General features: G+C 38.3%; 1 protein-coding gene across 4 annotated transcripts in view; it reads right to left on the bottom strand.

Annotated features, from left to right (window-relative positions):
• Positions 1 to 22,457, bottom strand: part of lilli (lilliputian) — a 285,693-nt gene that overhangs the window by 257,149 nt on the left and 6,087 nt on the right. For 3 of the 4 annotated variants that reach the window (XM_065233889.1, XM_065233883.1, XM_065233878.1), the window contains exon 1: positions 3,194 to 4,220. The exons of the other annotated variant lie outside the window; for it this stretch is intronic. The gene's annotated coding sequence lies outside the window, so the exon portion shown is untranslated. Of the gene's footprint in view, positions 1 to 3,193; positions 4,221 to 22,457 lie in introns of those variants that run through there. 4 annotated transcript variants of the gene reach the window in all.

Below are 22,457 nucleotides of genomic sequence, written 5' to 3'. Positions count from 1 at the left end.
TAGTGTTCTCAATCTTAGTCCGAGTTTTGGTGAAATTTGAGCAATTGGATTTTTGGTAAGCAAATGACCATACAAAATTTAAAATTCTCCCGCATATCGAGATTATAACCTAGTTCGTTCAAATTTTGCCCAGACCAGAATAAGCATTGAAAGAGCAGTGGGAAACCCACTGTAATGAAAATCCTTGGAATCCTTGGAAAAATGGTCATGAAAACAGCAAAACGTAACAATGTTGAGGTACTTTTTAGAAAATTCATTAGGCATCCCCTTGGATCCCCCTTTGAATTGTATATGTAACAGTAGACTAGAAGTTTTTTTTTTATTTAATTAAATCTTCAACATAATGTTGTACAGATATTTTCTAGGCTAGGTGTCGAATTCTATGTCTGTAAGTAGACTTACAAATGTTAAAATCATATACATCAAACGTTTCATTAAACACACGACAGCACAAAGTTCACGGTTCGTTGAATCCATAGTTGGTCCGATGGGTAGGTTGCCACAGAAGCGTGTAACTACGTAGAACTCTTTGAGGAGCATTGATGTAGATTTGGCTCACAAGAGAGTTGCAATCCACGTCACCGTTAAGCAATCCAAACACGAAGAGTCGCTGAAGTAGTTTCCTCCTTGCTGCCAACGTGTCCAGGTCAATCAGCCTGCACCGTTCTTCGTAAGGCGGCAAATTTACCGAATCGTTCCAGGGCAGAACACGTAAAGCGTATCTTACGAAGTTCCGCTGAATGGCTTCGATTCTGTTAGCTTGAATAGCGTGCAAGGGTGCCCACCCGAGCAAAGTCGGTTAACAAAATGAAAGCAAATCGATATTAAAGTGTGCAGTTCCTATCATAATGAAAACTCATTTTGTTTTCAAATGTTGCGACATAAGTCTGATATCATATTGTGCTTTCATTATGCAGTCAAGACGTTTTAAATGAAAGCAACTTAACTTGAAGTTCTGCTGTTTACGTCTTGTTTAAAATTTAATTGAAATTCATCTGTCGTTGAGCTAATGATTATCGTTTATCTGATTTGTTTAACACATTTTAGGTCATTCGTGACTTGCCCGCGGTGAGATTGGAGCCTAAGTCTTTCAGCTTGAGAAACATGAATGGTAACCATTTACTCTAGGCCCGTATTCAGTTAAACATTATGAATGCAAAATCAGTAATCAAATTGATTTCATTGAAAGCAGGATTAGTTTTCCGTTTGCTTCAACAGTGTAAAATTTTGCTCTCATTTTTGCTGTGTTAACCGTTAAGTCAACCAAAATGAGATCAACTGGAGTATTCAAAATAAGTTACATCATAACAGCAAATTTTGATTTCAATTTGATGTTCAGCTTTGCTCGGGCACACAACAACAGCATACTCTAGAAGACTGCGGACGAGAGCACAGTATAGTGATTTCAGCGCGTAGATGTCCTGGAATGCGTTTGTGTTTCGTTTCAAGAAACCTAATGTGGCGAATGCTTTAGCAGTTACCATGGAGATGTGCTCATTGAATCTGACTTTAGAGTCGATGATAACACCCAAATCCTTAACTGAAGAAACGAAGAGCAAACTACTGAGTCCTATCCTATAGTCATGTCGTATAGGGCTCGCGTGAACGACTAAAAGATATTGCGCAGCATTTTGTGACATTAACCTGCATACCGTTCAATGTACACCAGCGCAAAAGGGAATCAATATCCTTCTGGAGAGCGCAACAATCAAGTCTTGACTTAATTGTACGACAGATCTTTAAGTCATCGGCGAACATAAGTTTCGAAGAACACAGTCGACTACACAGATCGTTCACGAATAGGATGAAAATTAAAGGCCCCAAATGGCTACCTTGGGGAACACCAGAGGGTATCTCGAAACTAGGCGAATTAACACCGTTAATGCTCACATAGGCTGAGCGGTCAGTTAAGTAAGACTGTAGCCACTTCGTGGCCCAATTAAGTAATCCACCTCATTTTGTCCACTGCAAGCACATGTGGAACCCTATCGAACGCCTTACTGAAGTCCACGTAGATCGCATCAACTTGTCGTCGTTTTTCAATGGAGTTGATCAGCGAGTTGACAAACACCATTAAGTTGGTTGTTGTAGAGCGTTTCCTCACGAAGCCGTGCTGATGTTCGGTAATTATTGGCCTTACCGCTTGATAAATGACCTCATATACGATCTTCTACATAGCTTTTGGGAGGCAGCTTAGATTAGCTGTTAATACCTGCTAACATACAAGATACACCCCCTTATATATAGCGTTAAAAATATAAAAGGGACTTAAGTCCTTAAAACAAAAAGATAGCGATCTGTTATTTGCACTTATAACTTTGTACAACATTGAAAAAAACTGTAAAATTCAAACTAAAAACTTATGATAAACAACGGTTTTTAAGGGGGTACTACCATTTGTACTCCATTTTCACCCTATAAATTCTTCCACTTAAGATTTTCCACATGGAAAATTGAGGACTTCGACAAAGTTCCTTAAAATGATTTCATCTACAATATTTTCATACATGATCATCAATTTCAATAAAACAAAAAAAAGGTTATTTTTTTATCTTAGTGTATACCCTTCTTAAGAAAAAGATTTCACCACTGCAATAAAGTATTTAAAAATTGAAGAAACGTTCTAGAAGACATCAAAATGCTACACTCAATAGTTTCGTCTCAAACGGCCATGTCCCTCTTTTTTTGATTTCGTCCAACTGTGCTACGGTGCGAAAATATTGCATTTTGATATGGAGATTAATAGTATTAAACTATCTATTTTACGATAAGTTAACTGAAAATTCAACTAAATTTTACGTTAGCATTCTGTAGTAAAATGTAATGAAAAAGTCCCAAAAGAGCGATTCATCTGGTCTACTCAAGGTAATTATGGTAGCTATATGCACTCAAATTTTGGGCCACTTTCGTGATTGAATGGAAATCTTCGTTCTACCCCCAGTTTCTCCAATGATCAACCGGTAGACGAAGTTTGACTGAGGTTCGACCTGGAGCCGCCTATGTGCCCCTACTACCATCATCATATGCCTGATTCAGCGTTCTCCATCTTCAGCACACACAGCACAACAATGCCCTGTGTCTCGCTCTGCTGTTCTTTTGACTTATGGCCCCTCTTGTGCAGCACTAGGCCGACAGGCTAAGATATAGGAGGAAAATTAGCGTTTTATTTTACCATCGCTCGCTTTTTGCTTACATTTTTTTTTCTCCACTATTGCTCCTCCAAATCCTCTCGGGGCTCGTCTCCTGGGTCGATTCCAGTCCAGTGATGATGATGATAATAATAATAACAACAACAACAGCTATAATGTGTGTGACGATTTGTTATTACAGTTTCCACTGTCTCTCAGTGTGTTTGGGTCGGTTTCTTCTTCACCTCACGCATACTGTTGTCGCGCATCATCATGCAATGACTCTTCACGGGAAATAAATACACACGAACGCACACGTGTTTCTATGTGCTGTTGTGTGTATGTTTGTGTGCGCAGATAGATAGATACGTCGAAACAACACACAAAAAAAAAAGCGAGAGCTCATTCAAGCCATTAGTCACGTATCGTGCAAATCGATTGCCGTAAATCTCACCACTTTTCTTCGATTTTCTATTCTTCTTGAGCTTCCTCTTGCCTCCTTCCAAACACCTTATACTTTGATTATATTTATATATTTTGTATTTATATTAACCACTTAAAAGCACACTATCGGCGCACGGGACTTGTCGTCCTCTAGATATGCGTAAAACTTAATGCTACACCTAATTGCCACCAATCACTTTTACGGGAAAAAGATCGAGCACTAATTTACCTTTATTGCATTCCGGCAAGGTTGATTTTTTTTCTCTCTTAATACGGATATTATCTAATCTACATACGAGAGATTTTCACCTTAATCATTAGCTGAAAGCGAAAAAAAAAACTTTCTACTTTTTACCGCACACCTTTTCTCTCTCTTGTGTTGTCCGAACTGATTTTATTTTTTGCTTATAGCTCTTATCTCCTTCACCAACACTTCTTCTTCCAACACCAACACACTGGGTGTGTGTTTTTATTTTCTCTCCCTATTCTCACTCTTATTCCTCCCGGTGTTTATTTGATGATTGATTCACGGTCACAAATGACGAACACGACGACGGCGAGAACGCGGCCGGTTTTTTGGGGTCCTGTCATGCTGCTGCCACCGAACGAATTGGGTTCTTCGCGCTCGAAAGGACTCAACGAGCAAAGAGGGTTGACGCGCGCGCGCGCGCGCACTTCTCTTAAACTGTTTCGTGACTTCTTGCTTTTAATGGGTGTATATTTTTTTCTTCTTCTTCCTTCTGTTGTTGCGCTTGTTTCTGTCGTTTATATCTGTAGGTAGGTAGCGTTGACTTGTTCTTCTTCTTGTTTTTCTTATGACGATTCTTCGCGGCCAAGTGCGAGAGTTCTGCTCTTCTGCGCGCACACCAGTCAGTTGTTTGGTGCACTAGTGCTGCTGCTGCGACTTGGACTGAGCTGTCGACGCCGAATGCCTGGTATCGGAAAAAAATGAATCGAAAACAGAAGAGGAAAAAAAGGGGTCAGACTCAGTGTTGGAAGATTAATGTTCGTTTTTGCTTACATCCTAAGGAAGGAAATAAGCATACGAATGAAATGATTTTTGTTCTTTGTTAGAAGTCACGTCCTCTTGTAATAAGAGGGGATCGGTCAATTTGTTGGTATTTGCAAGATAACACCAGGATACTCTGTACCGGCTGTTCCCATTTAATGAGTAGTATCATTTGAAAAATATATTAGAAGCATAAGGTTTACTATTAGTTTAGTATACACAGTGCTGGTAGTGGGTATTGTGATATAGTAGTAGTGACTTTAGTGACAAAAATAACGAAAATAGTGACCAAATAGTGAATTTAAGATAGTAAAAAAGTGACCAATAGTGACATTTATTGATCGGATGAATATGGTTCCACTCTTTTGTTGATTGCGATTGACACTCCAATTTTTATAAACTCACAGATGAAAACAAAACAAATGGTTTTTTTTTTTTTAATTATAGTCACTTTAACGCTCTTGGGTCATTCGTGACTTGTCCGGGGGTGAGATTTGAACTCGTGACTTTGGCGTGAGAGGTATGGATGCTAACCACTACGCCGGGGTCGCCCCCATAAAACAAATGGTTTAAGGTGAAAAAAAACCTCATTAATTTTCAAAAATTCAAAAGCAGAATTAGGTTCATGAAAATGTGTTAATAACATTCTACTTGCCGCCTACCGGAACACAGTGAACAAATTTTCATTGACAGAACTTCGGTTTTAAACGAAAAACTACTTTTGAATTTCCAAACATTGACACCTTAAGGATCCCCTAAATTTGAATCCCAAAAATAAGCATGAATTAAAAAAAAAAAAACAATTCCACCCTCTATTTCCTCACGTTTGCACTCATCTCTACACTAATAAAAAAAATCACATAGCCAGTGGAAAATATCCATGTGAATTTCACATAACTTTCATGTTATCCCATAATTGGAAATTGCACCACTAAATCACATGAACGTTATGTGTCCAATGATATTCAGACAAAAATCATTATTTTTGTTATTGGAAAAATATCATGTGCGTTCCTAATAGAAACAAAGTGAAAACTTTTTCCAGTGTAAACCATTTACTATGTTCATATTATAAGCAGCAGTGCTGATAAAAATCATTTCTACTACACTCAGTTTAGCTGATATTGAAAAACATCTTAGCAGATGGGCTAACTACCTGTATGAATTTGGATTTTGACATAACAGCAGCGCTGGTAGCGATTAATGCTGTCAAATATAGTGATTTTACTGACCATGTTGAAGAAATAAGTGACCAAATAGGGACTTATAGTTGTAAAAAAGGGACTAAAAAGTGACCTAAGGGAAGAAAATTACTCGTTCTGATGGCATACCAAATAAATGTTTGATGATTTAGACAAATCTCGTGAACACTTATATATGTACGATAGGAACCTTAAAAAGGAAAGATTCAATAGAAAGTTTTTGATTCAACTTCCAAGTGTCTACTGCCTGGAATATCCTGAAAATCGGGAATTCTCAGGGAATTATATTTCTCCTGAAAATACCTGGAAGTCTCAGGGAATCTTTTCATTACGCAGGAAATTTAATTTCCAAAGAAAAGAATGTATTTAAAAAAAAAACATTCAATATTCCTAGTTATTTTCATTCACACATTTGAAATCGGAGCATAAGTCCTCGTAATTTTTTGGTGAACACTAAGGGGGTAAGGAGATGCTAAAAGGAGAATTACAATTAAATCTGAGAATAACTCCAGGAGATCTTCAAAAAAATTCGAAAAATAATTCCAGGAGAGATTTCCAAACAAATTAAGGAGAGAAATCTAAGGAATTTGTAAGGAGAAATGAAATTTAATTCTTAGGCAGCTTTCAAGTATCAAGTATCAAGTAGGAGTAGAATTCCAAGGTAAGGAGTGAGATTAAAAAAGAAATCTGAAAAGAATTCAATACAAATTCTGAGAAGCTTTTCATAGGATTTCTTACTGAGGTGAATTTGAAGGCAGTTCCTAGATAAATTAAAAGCAAATATGATTCGATGGATAGTTTCGAGAAGTATTCTAACTATATTCCTATGATATTTTTTAGATAATTCAGACAAACGTTCCAAGTGAATTTCTGAAATAATTCGATGAGAGTTTCGGGAGAATACGAGCGAATGATGATGCGAACTCCAAGCGAATTTTAATGCGAAATCTCCGTTGAATGTGTAATGGAGGCCTTCAGAACAACTTGAAAGTTCTCAAAATATTCCTGAAGTTAATGAATTTGCCTTGAAGTTCTTTTGTAGTTTGAGAAACTAGCCTGATGCTCACAATACTTCTCATCATTGTTTTTAACATCTCTAAACTTGTTCGGACTTCCTAAAGTTTCCACAATTTTCCTAATGATCATGAATCTTCTCGAAAGTTTTATAAATTCACAGAAATTCTCTACATTTCTTTAAAATTATGTAATTTCGCTACTTTGGAATATCTCTGCTCTGAGGATGTCTGTTCTTTCTTGAAGTTATTTTTTAGCATTTTAGCGAGATCAATGCCTTTTATAAAGTTCTCTAAACTTCTCTAAAGTGTTTACAGCTCTCATGAAGCTTGTGCACTACCCTGAATTTAATTGAACTTAATTCTAAAAATATTTAAGCTTCCGTGAACTTCTGGTCTTATGTGAAAACCTCAATAATTTTCTTAACATCTCTAAAGCTCTATGATTTTCATTGAAGTTCTCAAGATTTGTCAATTTTCGAAACTAATTCATAGCTTCTTCAATAGTCTAAAGTTTCCTGATGCTTTGAAAACTACCCATAATATTCCTCAATTTTCTTAAAATTCTCTAGACTGCCCTGAATATCGTAGTATTTTGTTGAAAGAACCCACAATTTACTGGAATTGATTGAAATGCCTTTGAGTTCTACAATTTTCCTTAAGTTTTATAAAGTATATAAACGCTCACGGAGCTTTGCCTTAAATCACTAATTTTCCCTGAAATGTCTAGCCCTGAAGTTTTCAATGTTTACCTTAATTTCTCTAAATTTATCAAATGTTTGCATATTTATAATTCCCTGAATCTTCTCCAGTTTTCAGATCAATCATAGAATTCTCGGAACATCCCAGAATACCAAGGAACTCCTCTCGAACACCTTTAAACTTCCATGGAATTCTCTGGATTTCTGTGAAATTTCTGAAATATTTCTGAAGTTTTCATAAATTTTCTGAAGGTATCTGTACTGAATCTATCGGAACATCTTAAGGTTTCTCGATTTTATTTCAGCACATCATGGAATTATTCTGAATTTGTCTAAACTCACGGTTATAGATTTTGTAGCCAATCCAATAGTTTGGGCTAAAATTTCGGGGACTTACGCTTAAGATCTCTGGAATTCCCCATGATCTCTAGATCTAGTTTTTCTGAGAAAAATAAAACTTTTTAAAAGTTTACACAATTTTCCTAGTACGAAACTTCAAGACATTAAAAATGTTGTGATCTAAGACTTACTAAAATGAAGTAAAGCTGTTTCTTTAAAACTGATTGTCATGTCTTAAAAACGTTTGCGTTAATTGTTGTTGTTTTACAAAAAAAATCATATTTTTAACGCAATTCATAAATAGCATTTTTATTAGATATCTGGAAATTATCCGCCAAAGTTATGAAAAATCTAGGAAAACTGAGGGAACTATATTCAGCCAAATGAGTGGACACCCTGTAGACAGAGAAAGACGATTAAACGTAAAAAAAACTCTATACAAGGTCGTCAACTTCAAACTTTTCAAAAATTAGAACAAAATGTAGGCCTTTCCTACACACTGCAAGCAGAATGATCAATCTTGAACTAAATGCACGTTAAAAAAAAGTTTAAAATAGAGACTGTTTACAAGAAAAAGTGACTTTAGTGACTTGGCCTTATAAAAGGAGACTTTTTAGTGACTGGCTTGAAAAAGGTGACCAAGTCACTAAAAAGTGACTCGCTACCAGCCCTGGTTATGGGTAACAATTTTTATTCCAACTTGCTGTATTTAAAGTTCCAGAGAAGCTTTACAGAGCTTAACAGGATTAAATTTAAGTTCAAGTAGGAGAAATGGCTCTAATGTTGGCCTATGGATCTAAGATTAGGCGCATCGCTAAAAATCTGCTATTTATTAATTGTATATAGATGAACGCGTCATTGGGACGGTACTAATGAATATTTTTGATCACTATTTAAAATTTAACGGCGCCGGTGGTGTAGTGGTAAGCGTGATTACTTCTCACCCCAGCAGGCCTGGGTTCAATCCCAGTCGGCGCTGCCGGGATGTTCTGAGGCATAACATCTCTGATCACGCCTTCCTTCGGATGGGAAGTAAAGCCGTTGGTCCCCGGTTCATGAGTTGATGGGTCGATAGGTAGGGTCCAGGTGTGGGAGCTGCCTTCCTGGCACGTCGGTAGCATTGGTGCTCAGCACGGAAAACAAGATCGACGGAAAAAACAAACCAAAGGAAAAAAAAAAAAAAACTATTTAAAATTTAGTCGATTGCTGAATTTATGTATTGGCCCAAATTAGGGGCATTCAGGCCGACATTACATCCATTTCCCTTATTTCTTTCAAAATAATTTCTTTTCATAGAGTTCTTCAAAAATAAATTCGAGTTTATCTCTGGAAGTGCCTTGAATTTTATTAATAACAGTGCAGAAATTATCTGCAGAACACTAAAAAAATCCTGAAATTCGTCCTTAAATTCTCTTTGAATTATAAACTGTTTTTAAAAATTTCACCTCCTTAGAAATTTCCATGCAGTTCGCCTCTGAGTTGTCTTGGAGTTCTCCTCTAAGTTCTACTGAAAATTCACATGGAGTTCTCCTTAAAATTATCTGGAAATGCTTTCTGTTCCTAGTCCAAGTTGTACCCAAGAAATTGTTCACAGGGCTACTTAAAAAAACACTGATCTCACACAATTGACTTCGAGCTCTAGTCATATCCCTCGTATAGTTCATCCCAAAAATCCCTAGAACTTTTTGTCTGAAGTACCTTATCTCTAGAATCTATTCTAAAATCTGTTCAAAACTGCTTTGGAAAAAAGTTCTTTTAATAGTTGTACAAAGTAACTGTATCCTGAAAATCTAGTATGTTCCAAGGGTCTTGAATTTTTTTAAAGAGAGGAAGAAGCACATTTTGGCATCGAAGTTCTTGAGTTTATCCCGGTGACATCGAATTTCCGTCATTTTAGCATACTGTAGCACTGTAACAATATTTTAACGAATTTTACGTTGCAATTCAAGCGGGAATGGCGAAAAAAGTGACTTTAGTGACTTTTTGTCGAAAATAGGGACTTTTTAGTAACCACCTTAAAAAAAGTGACAAAGTCACTAAAAGGTGACCCGCTATCAGCCCTGCATAACAACACTCTCTTGATCAAGGCCACCTCTGAGTATCGAAGTCAACATTCGTTTTTCTTCATTCGTGGCTGGATGTTCATTATCGCCTCTGTTATTGTCAATATTAATATTTATCTTCATCTTGATGGGGATGATTTTGAGGATCAAATGCAAAATGATTATTTTCATTTTACACAAACATAGCGCTGGAGAACGTGTCGTGTTGGTTTTTACACACAGATCGATGGCAAATTATTGCCTCATGCTAAATTGATGATGATATCGAGGTTTCAGGCTCTGGGACCGACAATATTCAAAATTTGCCCAAACTGAATTTGATTATTTTGCTTTTGAGGATCGTTTCTGATTTTGACAATTTTGGGTTGGATAATCAAGCACTGGGTGAATATCAACCAACGCGTATTTTTTGATGTATAATGGACACATTTCTCGAATAAGGCCTGTACTCGAAAAAAATGCACCAGACAAAAGTGTTCGCTAAAAATTTATTTTAAGTCGGATTTTCTTGAAACTATCAGGGAATGAACTAATACATATGGATTATGTTTCGGCATAATTACTTTATTCAATTTCCTTTCCATCGCTGAAAGCCCGCACCTTTCCCTTAAGACCCCTCATTACATTTTGTGCAATGGTGGAGCCGACCTTTTTGGTCACTTTCATCCATTCTTTCTTCAACACCAGCTCGTTCTTAAACACCTTGGACGATTTTCGAACTTTGGTCTTCATTATGGCACAAAATCTTTCCACCGGACGAGGGGGGGGGGGGGGGGGGTTGGCGGTTTTTGGTACAAAAACAACGTTATTGTCTCTGTACCAATCCAACGTCGATCGCGCGTAATGGCATGATGCCAGGTCCGGCCAAAATAATGTCTCGCCTCCGTGGAACCGCAGGAAGGGCAACATACGCTTCTGGAGGCACTCGGTGCGGTAAATTTCGCTATTGATGGTACCCATTGTGATGTACGGTTTACTCAGTTTACCGCATTGGCATATGGCCTGCCATTGGCAAGTATTTTTTGGCGAATTTGCCCACTTTCTTCTTCCTTATGTCTTCCGGAACATCAAACCGTGATTTGGCAACGTAGAACTCCAGCCCCGGTATCTGCTAGCCTTGATGTAGGTTTCGTCATCCATAACCACACACATCGGTTTCGTTAACCACTCTCGATACAGCTTCCTTGCGCGGGATTTGGCCGCCGTGTTTTGTTAATCACGCCGGTTCGGTGCCTTCCGGACTTTGAATACACGAAGCCCAGCTCATTTCATGGTTTGCTGAACGAACCAGGCGGAACACTTTGCCTTCAGAGCCGCGTCGCGAATCGAAAGGTTCGGATTACGCTTGAAATAATCCAACACCTTCCGGGCCTTCACAGGTTCAGCTGTCTTCGATTTTCTTCCACTTCCAACCCGCCGCTCGGTCGTCCGGGACTCCTTAAACGATTTTACCACCCGAGACACAGTTGCATGGGTGATTCCCAGTTGTCTGCCGATCCATCCTCATGGTCGCAGTCGGATTTTCCATGACGGCGCGCAAAATTCTCCGGCGATTTTCTTCTTGTTTCGATGGCATCTCAATAACCACTGAACCGATTGTTATGAAATTTTGCACATGGAAACAATTCACTCATACCTAGATTTTCATCAATTTTTACCCACGAATAAAAAAGTTACACACGGATAAAAATGGTGCATTTTTTTCGAGTACAAGCCTTACTTTTTCAAAGGGACGTATCAGTTTTGTAAACAATGCATTTGATCGTCGATTTGGCGTAATATTTTCAAAACAAACGCAATTCATCTACACTGGGTTGAAGCGCTACTCTTTGCGTGTGATGGTAAATGATAAAAACAGACACTGATAAGCAGTTCGCGAATTGATGATTAGAATGAAAAATTGAGGCATAGAGAAAAAAAAAATGTAGTCACGGATTAAGACAAATTTTGGCAATTTAAAAAATCTACAGCCTGTGGTTTGCCTTTCCGATTGCCGATGGACTTGTGGTGCATTATCAAAATGTTCTTGGCCTGCGAACTTGATGACTGCTGTTGAGTGCCAACTACGATGCAATAGTTCTTAACAAACCTGGCTAGATGATCGAATTCACTCAGCACAATTATTTGGCAGCAGGTTCTCAGTTTTTCGCAATGACCGTAGCCGGATGAACAATGCTAAATCATGTGGGTGTGGCGTCATGATTGCGATTTCCAAACGACTGAACTGCTGCCTCGATCCTGCTCCGGTCTTCACTTCTCTTGAGCAGTTATGGGTGAAGATTACGACGTCGCTCAACATTATAAGCATCGGCGTCATGTACCTTCCTCCTGACCGTAAATCTAATTTGAGCTACGTTGAGAACCATACGAGTTCCATTGGTGCTGTATTATCCCGATTACACCACAACGATCTAGCTCTGCTATTTGGCAACTACAACGAGTCTGGGCTTGTCTGGAATATTTCCGCGAATGATCATCCAACCATTGTCATTCTTCGATCGTACATGCCTGCTTCCTGCTGTGCTTTTTTGGATTGATGGTTTAATGCAAATTAGTTCTGTACCAAACTCAGCTGCTTGATCTTGTGTTGGTGAACAAAGCTGCCAAACTACAGTGCAGTGTCGCCGAAGCATCCGAGCCTCTGATACATCTAGGCACCAATCTTCCAGCGTTGGAAGCATTCATCAATCGATCAGCTCCTGTTCTCTATGAAGACATCGCTGATGTAAAAAGGCTGGACTTTCGTAGAACTGACTACGTTGCATTGTATCACTCACTAACCCAGGTAGATTGGCAGTCACCTGATTTGTGTTCGTCCTGCTCCAAAACCCTATGGTCTAATACAGGATTACAACACTTGAAACGTGTGAGATCGAAGGCTTTTCGCAAATATAGCCAGTCCGGTAATCTATTCACCAACCGTTTTCTATACAAGAAGAACTCAAAACGTATGCAGACCAATCATCTGCGTAATCCTACGTAAAGCTATTCTGAACGTTTGTGAAGACAAAAAGGAAAGAGTTTGAGATTAAACTAAGCGATAAAAGAGCCAACACTTCTTTAGAAAAATGTAACCTCCTGTCTGAATGTATGATTGGACCTCGTAGACTCTGCCATCCAGAAGCTGACATTCTCGAACGCTGTTGGGCCTGACGGCATTCCATCGTCTATACTCAAAAGATGCTTAACAGAGCTTCCTCTCCGCTTGCAAAGCCTTTCAATATTTCATTACAACAAGGTGTATTTCCTTCTCGTTTGAAATCTTCTTTATTATTAGAATTAACGAAGAATTACCTCACATTATGCCTGTGACGCTTTATTTGCCAGCTGTAGAAACTGCTTTTCTCCTCACCAACATGGTTTCCACCCCCCAAACGTTCGGTCTCAACAAACCTCGCTCCTGTCATTCCCCTATGCCTACGGAATATGGAAGCAGAAGCACAGGTGGACGTCGTATACACGGATCTCAAGGCTGCTTTCGACCGGGTTGATCATACCATTCTACTTGCCAAACTCGAGAAGCTCGGTGTCTCTCAAGGACTCACTCGTTGGTTTGAATCGTATCTTATCAATCGAGAGCTTTTTGTGAAAATCGGCTCGATAACCAACCTCTGAAGCGTGTGGACAACGTTCGTGATCTAGGAGTTACACTTAATTTTGCTTTGAAATTTAAGCTACATTACACGGATATCATAGCTTAGGCAAACAGGCAACTCGGATTCATCTTTAAGATCTCTGATGAGTTTCGGGATCCCACCTGCCTCTGACAGCTCTATATTGTTCTCTAGTGCGATCGATCTTGAAATTTGGTGTAGTAGTAGAAATATTTCTGATCGATTGGTGATAAAATTATTAAAATTGGTTCAGGGGCAGCTGCGTTATTAACGTTTATAATCTTTCATAATTTCGTTACAAGTTCCATTTTCGATAAAAAAAACAAAGTGTACCTCCAAATAGAAATCACCGACGTAGTCCTACGTTAAAAGAGGATACACCACAATAGATCAAAGTAATGGTCGTGGTGGTGTTTTGTCCCCAACATGGAAAATAAAAACGTTGCAATGAGACGCATGAGCAACTTTGTCGAAGACACCATCTCGATCAAACAAATCGTTCTGGAGATATGTATTTTTGTATTTATGCGTGTCATTTTTACATAAGCCCTTTTCAGAAGTTAGCCGCGTACAAAAGAAAACAAATGTGTAAAATGGGATGTTGGGCAGAAACAAACAACTGTGTAAAATTACAAGTAACTCTAAAAACATCGATCTAAAACGATTTGCGTGTCTGCGAGGAACTGCTCAGAAGGTAATTCTTGCAGATAGCAAATGTTCTTTTGGAGTAAGTCGGAAGAAACTTAAAAGAAACTTCTACGGACAGTCTGGACGAACTTCCGGAAACAGTCGGAAGACACTTCCAAAAGAAGCAAGAAACGCTTTTTGTTGGATTTTGAGGACTGTCCCAGAAGAAGTTGTAAAAATATTCCGAGGGAAGTGCATCCAAATTTTTGGGGAAGTCGGAATACAGAAGAACCTTTGAAGAAGCTTTCAGTATAAGTTGGGATAAACCTTCGGGCAAGTCGACAAATATTTTCAGACCAAGTCGAAAACTACTTCTTGGAGAACTCAAAAGAAAATTCCAGTGAAAGCTGGTCAAATTTCCTGGCGACAACAGAAACTAGAAGAAACCCCCTGATATAGTTTGAAGAATACTTCGGTAATAATTCCGAAGAATCTTCCAGCATAAGCCAAATGGGTTAAAGGGGCAGTTAGAAGAAACGTCTAGTCTTTTTTTATTCTTCTTCTTCTTCCTCGCATGTCAAGCTAATTGCTTATCGCATTTTAGCTTATTGTGTGCTCTTAACTTAGTGTTCTAGATGCTCTATGCCCAGGGAAATGAAGAAATTTTCCAACCCCAAAAATTCCAAGACCGAACCGGGATTCGAACCAAGACACCTTCAGCATGGTCTTGCTTTGTAGCTGCGCTTTTACCGACTGAGCTAAAGGAGGCGTCTTACGTCTAGTAGAAGCCAGAATAATATTTTCTGGAAGGGTGTCAGAAGACTGCCTGGACCTGGAAGAGTTCTGGGAATTGCTGAAAGAAGCTTCGTGGAGAAATCTTCAAAAAAAAAAGTTGAAAACATGAATAACATGAAAACATGTTAAAAGAAACTACCGAGAAAAAACGGAAGAATTTTACGGGTGAAGTCAAAAAAAAAAAAACATTCGAATGTAGACGAACAAAATTTCTGGGGAAACCAGAAAAAAAATGAAAGCACTTTCCGGTTTTTGGAAGCAATTGAAAAAACATCTTTCAATGATTTTTGAATGAATTTTTCTGGAAAAGTAGGAAAAAGTTCCAAGGGATTCAAAAGAAACTTCTGAAGGGAAATAAAAAGAAAAACTTCCTGGAAGCCGGAAGAGGATTCCAGGGGAAGCCAGAGATTGTATCGCTTAACGATCAAAATTGAAATTAAAAAAAAACACGCAAAATATGGTTTTTAGAGGGTTACCCTAAGTACAAATTCAACAAACGTTCTAATAATTTTGTTGTTATATTTAGGGCCTAATAAATTCCTTTTATTTTTTTAACTGGTCAACATTAGGCCACAAATTAATTGATATTCAAAAACTAACTTTTTTTTTTATTTTTGAAAATTAAGACATATCTACAATTTAAATAAGCGGAACAACCAAACGTAAACAATGGCTAGTCAAAACTCCCGTGTCGCTAAAATTGCGTCTAAATGCTCCCAATTCTTCACAGTGTCAAAATTTTGAAAAGACAGCTAAGAACCTTGAAAACATCTCAAGGACCAGAATCTTTTTTTTTTCGATTTCGATCGAAATTCACAGGTTTTTCCCGGTTTTTTTCCTGGTGATTTCGAATTCCCGACTTTTTTCTATAGTCGCTATATTTATAGTCTGGCGGATAGAATTTCGATCTATCAAAAAGCGGAACCGATTCAATATATTGTAGACCAACAATTGAAAAGGTACTATCAACTTTTATAAACAAAACATTGATTATTCTTTCCTCGCCAATCGAACGCAAATTACCAGCATTATCGGTTAGGGGAAACTTTCCACAACCCAAAGATGGTGTTAGTTTGCGTAGGCGAGTCTTGAGTCACGAGAAAAGGGTTTGCGAAGTTTTGTTCGCAATAGTAGATGTGTTCTTTTCTGTTGTTGGTCGTGATTTCTCGCGCAACACGAGAAAAGGGCTGATCGTTGCTCTTCATCGATTTTCTCTTTCGCGAATAACCCGACTGTAAATGAATTTCCCATTCAGTGTGTTGTTTCTGGCGCAACCTAACATCATCTTCTGTCGAACTGTGCTGCGAGCTTAGCGAGAAATTCGTTTATGTTGCCGTGGTAAACCAAAGAGAAAGTCGATCAAGATAATCGATCAACGAGGATAGGCCCTTTTCAAATGCTACGCGAGATTTTCTCGATTGGTTCCCGAGATTCTATCCGCCAGACTATGAATATAACGATTATATTGTGTAGGTGCAGTGGCGTCGCGTCGATGTAAATCAAGCGAATGATGATGTCACGGCAGCACAACATTCCATACTGCGAATGGCAGACGTGTCGTCACATAAAACAGCTGTTTCGTGCAAAAAGATAAACATTGCGATGAAATACGAACACCACTAAACATGGCCACATTTCACTAATACCAACAAGCCACATAGTTTGAAAAAGGAGGTTCTCATCTAGCATCCAGAATGGCACACGAACCAAGGAATGTGTTTGCAGCTGAATTCGACAGTGAGCATGCATAAGGGCGTATACGCGATGATCGATCCTCTTCATCGGTTTTCTCTTTGCATCGGTACAGCTAAGCGATACATTTTTCTAGAATTTGTTCAATGCAGTGCTGTAACAGGTTGTATTGGCTATCAAAAGCATCAGCAAACGCACCGAGAAACGTTAATCCAAGCGCGTTATTAACAAAAGAGAAAATCGTCGAAGAGAATCGATCATCGCGTTTACGCTCTTATGCATGCTCACTGTCGAATTATTAACGAAAGAGAAAGTCTATGAAGAGAATCGATCAAAGTCGCTTACACCCCTTTCCTTCTAACCCCCTCAAATTGACATCGGCGTCGCGTAACCCCACTTTTTACCTGTTCAACCACTTTGAAAACGTTATTTCAAGCTGAACATTGCATTAGGTCCTAAGTAACATTGATCGATTCTCTTCGACGACTTTCTCTTTGTATCCCCACAGCCATGTAAAGACATTCCCAGGTATTTTCAGCACCCAGATCGATAAAATAAGTTTTTGACTAGCATCGAATATGACAAACACAACAAGTAACGGTTATGTGCTCATGTTATTAAAGAAAGAGAAAGTCGACGAAGAGATGTTACTTAGGACCTAATGCAATGTTCAGCTTGATTTGAGGTCCATGTTTACATTCAAACCAGTTTCAAACGCCACAGGGTCTTCTAGTTTCACTGATTTCTCGAGTAACATTTGAAATGGGCCTATGTCCAAAACGTAAACAAATCGGGTTTGGTATCGTTAGCACCGCTTGATAGCTACTAATCGTGTAGGAAAGTTCCGCATAATCGAGAAAAATCATTTAAAATAACTCGATTTTCGAAACGGTCGATCAACGAAATTTTTCGATTCATTAATAGCCCGCACGCTAAAACGGCCAACCATTCATTTATGTCATGTCATTGATAAGCCTAGTGACGTAGAAGGGCCGATGATTAAATATTTTCAAACTATAGCTGCTTGAGGCATGGCCGATGATTTGTTTTGAATTTATTTGACGTTGCGAAAAGGCTTAGCAAAGGGCGTACCATTTCTGATGACAAGCACAACGGCTTAACAAAAAGGGCCTATCCATTGAAAGATTCACAAAAAGGCTTATTAATTTTAATGAAATTAAATTGTTATATTTTTGAAAGTTTTTTGCATATTTTGGATGTCGTATACTGAGATACAGTTACTATTGTTATTGTAAACAATATAAATGTCTAAAATACTTCAATTTTCTTAAATATGAATTGAATAGCGGCGGAAATTTTTTAAATTCATTTTCTGGTTTGTTTACGTTTTGGACATACGCCCATTTCAAATGTTACTCTCTCTTTAGCCGGCGCCGGTGGTGTAGTGGTAAGCGTAACTGCTTTCTAACACCCCGATGGGTCTGGGATTTTTCTGAGGCATAAAAATCTCTTGTCACGTCTTCCTTCGGAAGGGAAGTAAAGCCGTTGGTCCCGGCCCATGTGTGTTGAATGGGTGCGATATCCTACGCAGGTGTGGAAGCTGCCTTCCTGCACATTCGATTGTCGTCAATGGATGGCAATCGATGTCCGTCGGTGATTGGCACTAGATTGCGGAACAGAGACCGACGTTAAATAAAGGAAAGAAAGCAATGTTACTCTAGATTTGTATCCATTGGAACTAATATTGTTTTGTTTGTTTACGTTTTGAGAGTTGTTGAACAGGTAGATTGAGATTAGGGCGACGCCACTGCACTTGTGGCAATTTCCATTGAACCTTTTTGGTTTCGCTTTACCTTTCGTTTCGAATTCCCGGATTTTTCCGGTTCACTGGTCAGCCTGCACTAATGGTGTTATGCTTCAAGGCGGAATACATTTTATCACCAGCCTTCTTGATCTGCCAAATGTTGGTTGTGATTTAATTTGAACATTTGACAGGTCTTCAATACAGGGCTGGTAATAAAAGTAAATCCGTCTTCAAGTATATTACAATAACACAAAAGACTAATTCAAGCTGAACATTGCATTAGGTCCTATGTAAGTAACTTGAGCACAGAACCGTTTCTTGGTGTGTTTGTCGTATTAGATGCTAGATAAAAGCTTATTTAATCGATCTGTGTGCTGAAAATACCTGGAAATGTATTCACATGGCCATGGGGATGCAAAGAGAAAGTCGACGAAGAGAATCGCTCAATGTTACTTCGAACCTAATGCAATGTTCAACTTGAATTCACTGTGCATTGAATACTATTTCTGCATAGTTTTAGGTAGAATACTATTCTATTATATTAATAAATTTTAATGATAATAAATCTACTACTACAACTGCAGCCATTGGAACCATTTAACTCTAGAATAGGAACTAAAATCTACTATCCACTACTACTAATTCTCCTAAGCCACATAAATGAAATAAGCCAAGTAATCCATAAACAGCTTACGATTTGTTAACTCAACGGAAAACTATCACAGAATCTTTAGCAACTACTCGATGCTCACAATACAGTTCAGCTAACTTCAACTGAACGCGAACGTATCTTCTCGCTATCAGCGAATATTTGCAACAGAGACCACATTTCTGCCAATAATCACAATGAATTGGGGTGAATATAATCCGTTTAAAACCTTTACAAAAAAATCACGATGATGCTCTTTATTGCATTGCAATCGGATTTACCAATTTTGTATTTCCGGGATTCCAGTAGATTCAGAGAAATCTTATTGTTATTTGCCAATTTCCGAAACGTTGATTGCTTGGAAAACTGGGACCCCTAAAATTTGCTGGAGACTCATGATTCTATGATATTGTTAAACCATATCTTGATTCTTAAATGCCATTGTCTGCAATCTTAAATTTAAAAAAAAACATGTCTGTATTAACTTGATATTATCTTAGAAATATTCTCAAGAATTACCAATTGTCTGCGTATTTTCAATCATTATCTCTAGAATTCGCTTCAATTGCTATCCATGATTCTCATCAAAAATTCCGTTTGAATATTACTTTCAATTCCCAAGGACTTCACATCTGAATTGTCTTGAAATGATTATCAAGATTAGCTATGAATTCCTTGCATTGTGAGGTAAATTTCCTTCAAATGCACCTCAGAAATCGCATGGAATTTCTTCTCAAAATCTCATGAACAACATTTGGACTATTAAGCTAGGTATAGACTAGGCAAGTTAAATGATCAACTCAGTTGAATTCAATTGACTTGAAAAGTAGAGCCTGGTTCAACTTTTTTCAAATGGCATGGTTTACACGTTCAATTCGCGTTCAAGTCAATTGAATTCAACTAACTTGCCCTGTCTAAACCCAGCTTAAACGTTTGAAAAAAAAGTATGCGTTGCAGATTTTTTATGTGATGACCTGCCATCTAGCGATAAATCCTGGAATTGTATTTCCAAGCTGTCATATGCTTACTATTTACAGCACAAATTTGAAAGCGATATGTATTGTTTTTCTGTAGTTATGCCCGAAAAAGTGGGAAAGCTTTATGCGGAAACTTGCTCATTTCTTCCAACTTTACATTTCCACGGCTACTTTTTTTTAATTTTGTTTTTCTGTGGTGAGAAAAATAATAATTTGGTAATTGCATCCACGTTTGGTTTCGTAGGAGGAAAAATACGACCTAACATGACCCTAGCAACAAAATTCGGCCACTTTGGTTAAGAGTCCCAGCTAGCCGTCCCAAAGTTACCAGAAATGGCTTGAACTATTTTATCTACACGCTATTTTTGAAGTACTCACTGAGTGAGTCGATCCTACTCATTTTTTTCTCATGTATGGAGTTGTCAAAAATTGAGTAAATGAGAAACGTTGAAGTGAGTAGGAGTTACTCAGAGTGATGGCAAGCACAAAAATAAAAAGAAAAACAATAATAAAAAGACATTTGTGAATGTTTTCGGTCGTGATTACGTGTTCTTTTAATAAAATTATTACGGAGTGTGACGATAAACAGCATCATGGAGCAGATTCGAAATTTTGTGGACGGAGAAACGTATGACAAACTGGCAGGTAAGTTTTCATTCGTGGAATTTTCTTTTCCATCGCTATTTCCATGTACGTTCTACGTTAGGTATCAACTGCTGCATTCCCGGTTGTTCAGAATTTGTTCCGGGAAGTACAAATGCATATAAACAGCACGTCCAATCGGTCCATCATGTTTTGACCGCTGGTCGGAATGCAACTCCTATTGCATGTGGGAGTTGTTCGGTGACATTTTTTTTCTACAAGCATTTTATTCGGCATGCGATCAGTTTTCATGCAGTTAATAAACTTATTGAGGTTACTCCCCCCAATGTCAAGGGTGATGCTAGTGAGAATTCCGTTGACCTTGAGGTAGATCCATCGAAAACTGGTGATGCAGGCTCGTTAAATGAAGAGGACATATTCAATCCGCTGTTTTTTGCTCCTCTCGTCTCGTTGGAAAAACTAAGGGATATAATGTGTGAAGCAGTTACCCTTCTCCGGGCCGACTTATCTCTTCCGGAAATAAAAGTTGGGAAGTTCATGTCCTATTCCACCGAGTTGCTACAACTTTACCAACGATTTGTCATTGGCAATTTTAAACTCTTTATGCATGCCAAAGGGATTTGTGCGAACGATACCGATTGTTTTAAATTTATTAATTCTATGGAAATAGGAGATCCTTTTAAGGACGTCAAGAGTTCACAAGAAAATATTTCCTATTTGACTCAGAAAGCTAGTGGTTCTGTTTCGATTCCACAACAGATAGTACTAGGCCAGCGCCAAATTGTCACTAAAACACATCTTCCATCGGGGAGGAAGGTAAGAAAACGTCTAGAAATACAGAAACGAACGAAAACCACAAATGATGTTAGCCAGTACATTTCTGTTACACGGACCCTTGAAATGCTTATGAGAAATCCCGAAGCTCATACTAGTGTGTACGCAGAAAAATCGAGAAACGATGACGTGCTCCAAACGTTCAAGGACGGAACTGTATTCAAGAACAGCCAGTATTTTTGTAAGTATCCTTTCGCACTTCGGTTGATAATCCACTTGGATGAGGTAGAGTATCTCAATCCATTAGGATCGAGGAAGGGAAACAAAAAACTTACAATCATAAGCTTTAAAGTGCAAAATTTTGACTCTATAATAAACTCATCACTAAGCCGCGTGTATTTGGCGCTGGTTATAGAAACTAAAGTACTAAAAAAGTATGGTTATAAGAAAGTGCTGCAGCCTCTCATTGAAGAGCTAAAGGTGTTGGAATCTGATGATGGATATTCTGTTAAAATGGATCCAACACAAATCCTTCGTGCAGTATTAGTTAACGTAGTAGGAGATACAGCAGCACTGCATGAAGTTTTCGAGATCATGGGGCCACAATCAACATTATTCTGCCGGATATGCTACATAGCACGTAGCGATCTTCATGCTGGACAGTTTGGAAATATGTACCACCATAGGTCCTCTGGGACTATTGCAGCAGATCTTCAGGCGGTTCGCAGTAAAAAAACAACACCGACTCTTTGTGGACTTGTTGGAGAATGTTGTTTCCACGAGCTAAGGGTTTTCAACTATGGGAATAACTGGTATATGGATCCGATGCATGATCTTTGTGAAGGAGTTAATATGATGGTCATGAAATTGATTCTGCGGAATTTAGTAATAGAAAGAAGACTTATAACTTGCGCGAAGTTGAATGAAATCATCGAAACTTTTAAATATGGTAGGGAGGAGTCCGAGAATAAACCATCAGCTAACTTTAGCTTGACCACGTTAAAGTCTTCTAAGAAATCTATTAGTCAATCTGCATCGCAATGCTGGCTTCTTCTACGGGCT

This window comes from Ochlerotatus camptorhynchus, unplaced genomic scaffold (assembly GCF_037179485.1).
Source record: "Ochlerotatus camptorhynchus isolate MF236.1 unplaced genomic scaffold, CSIRO-AGI_Acam_v1.1 ptg000037l, whole genome shotgun sequence".
Taxonomy (NCBI): Eukaryota; Metazoa; Arthropoda; class Insecta; order Diptera; family Culicidae; genus Ochlerotatus; species Ochlerotatus camptorhynchus.
Note: the sequence above shows the minus strand (reverse complement) of the source record. Positions and strands in the feature narration are given on the sequence as shown.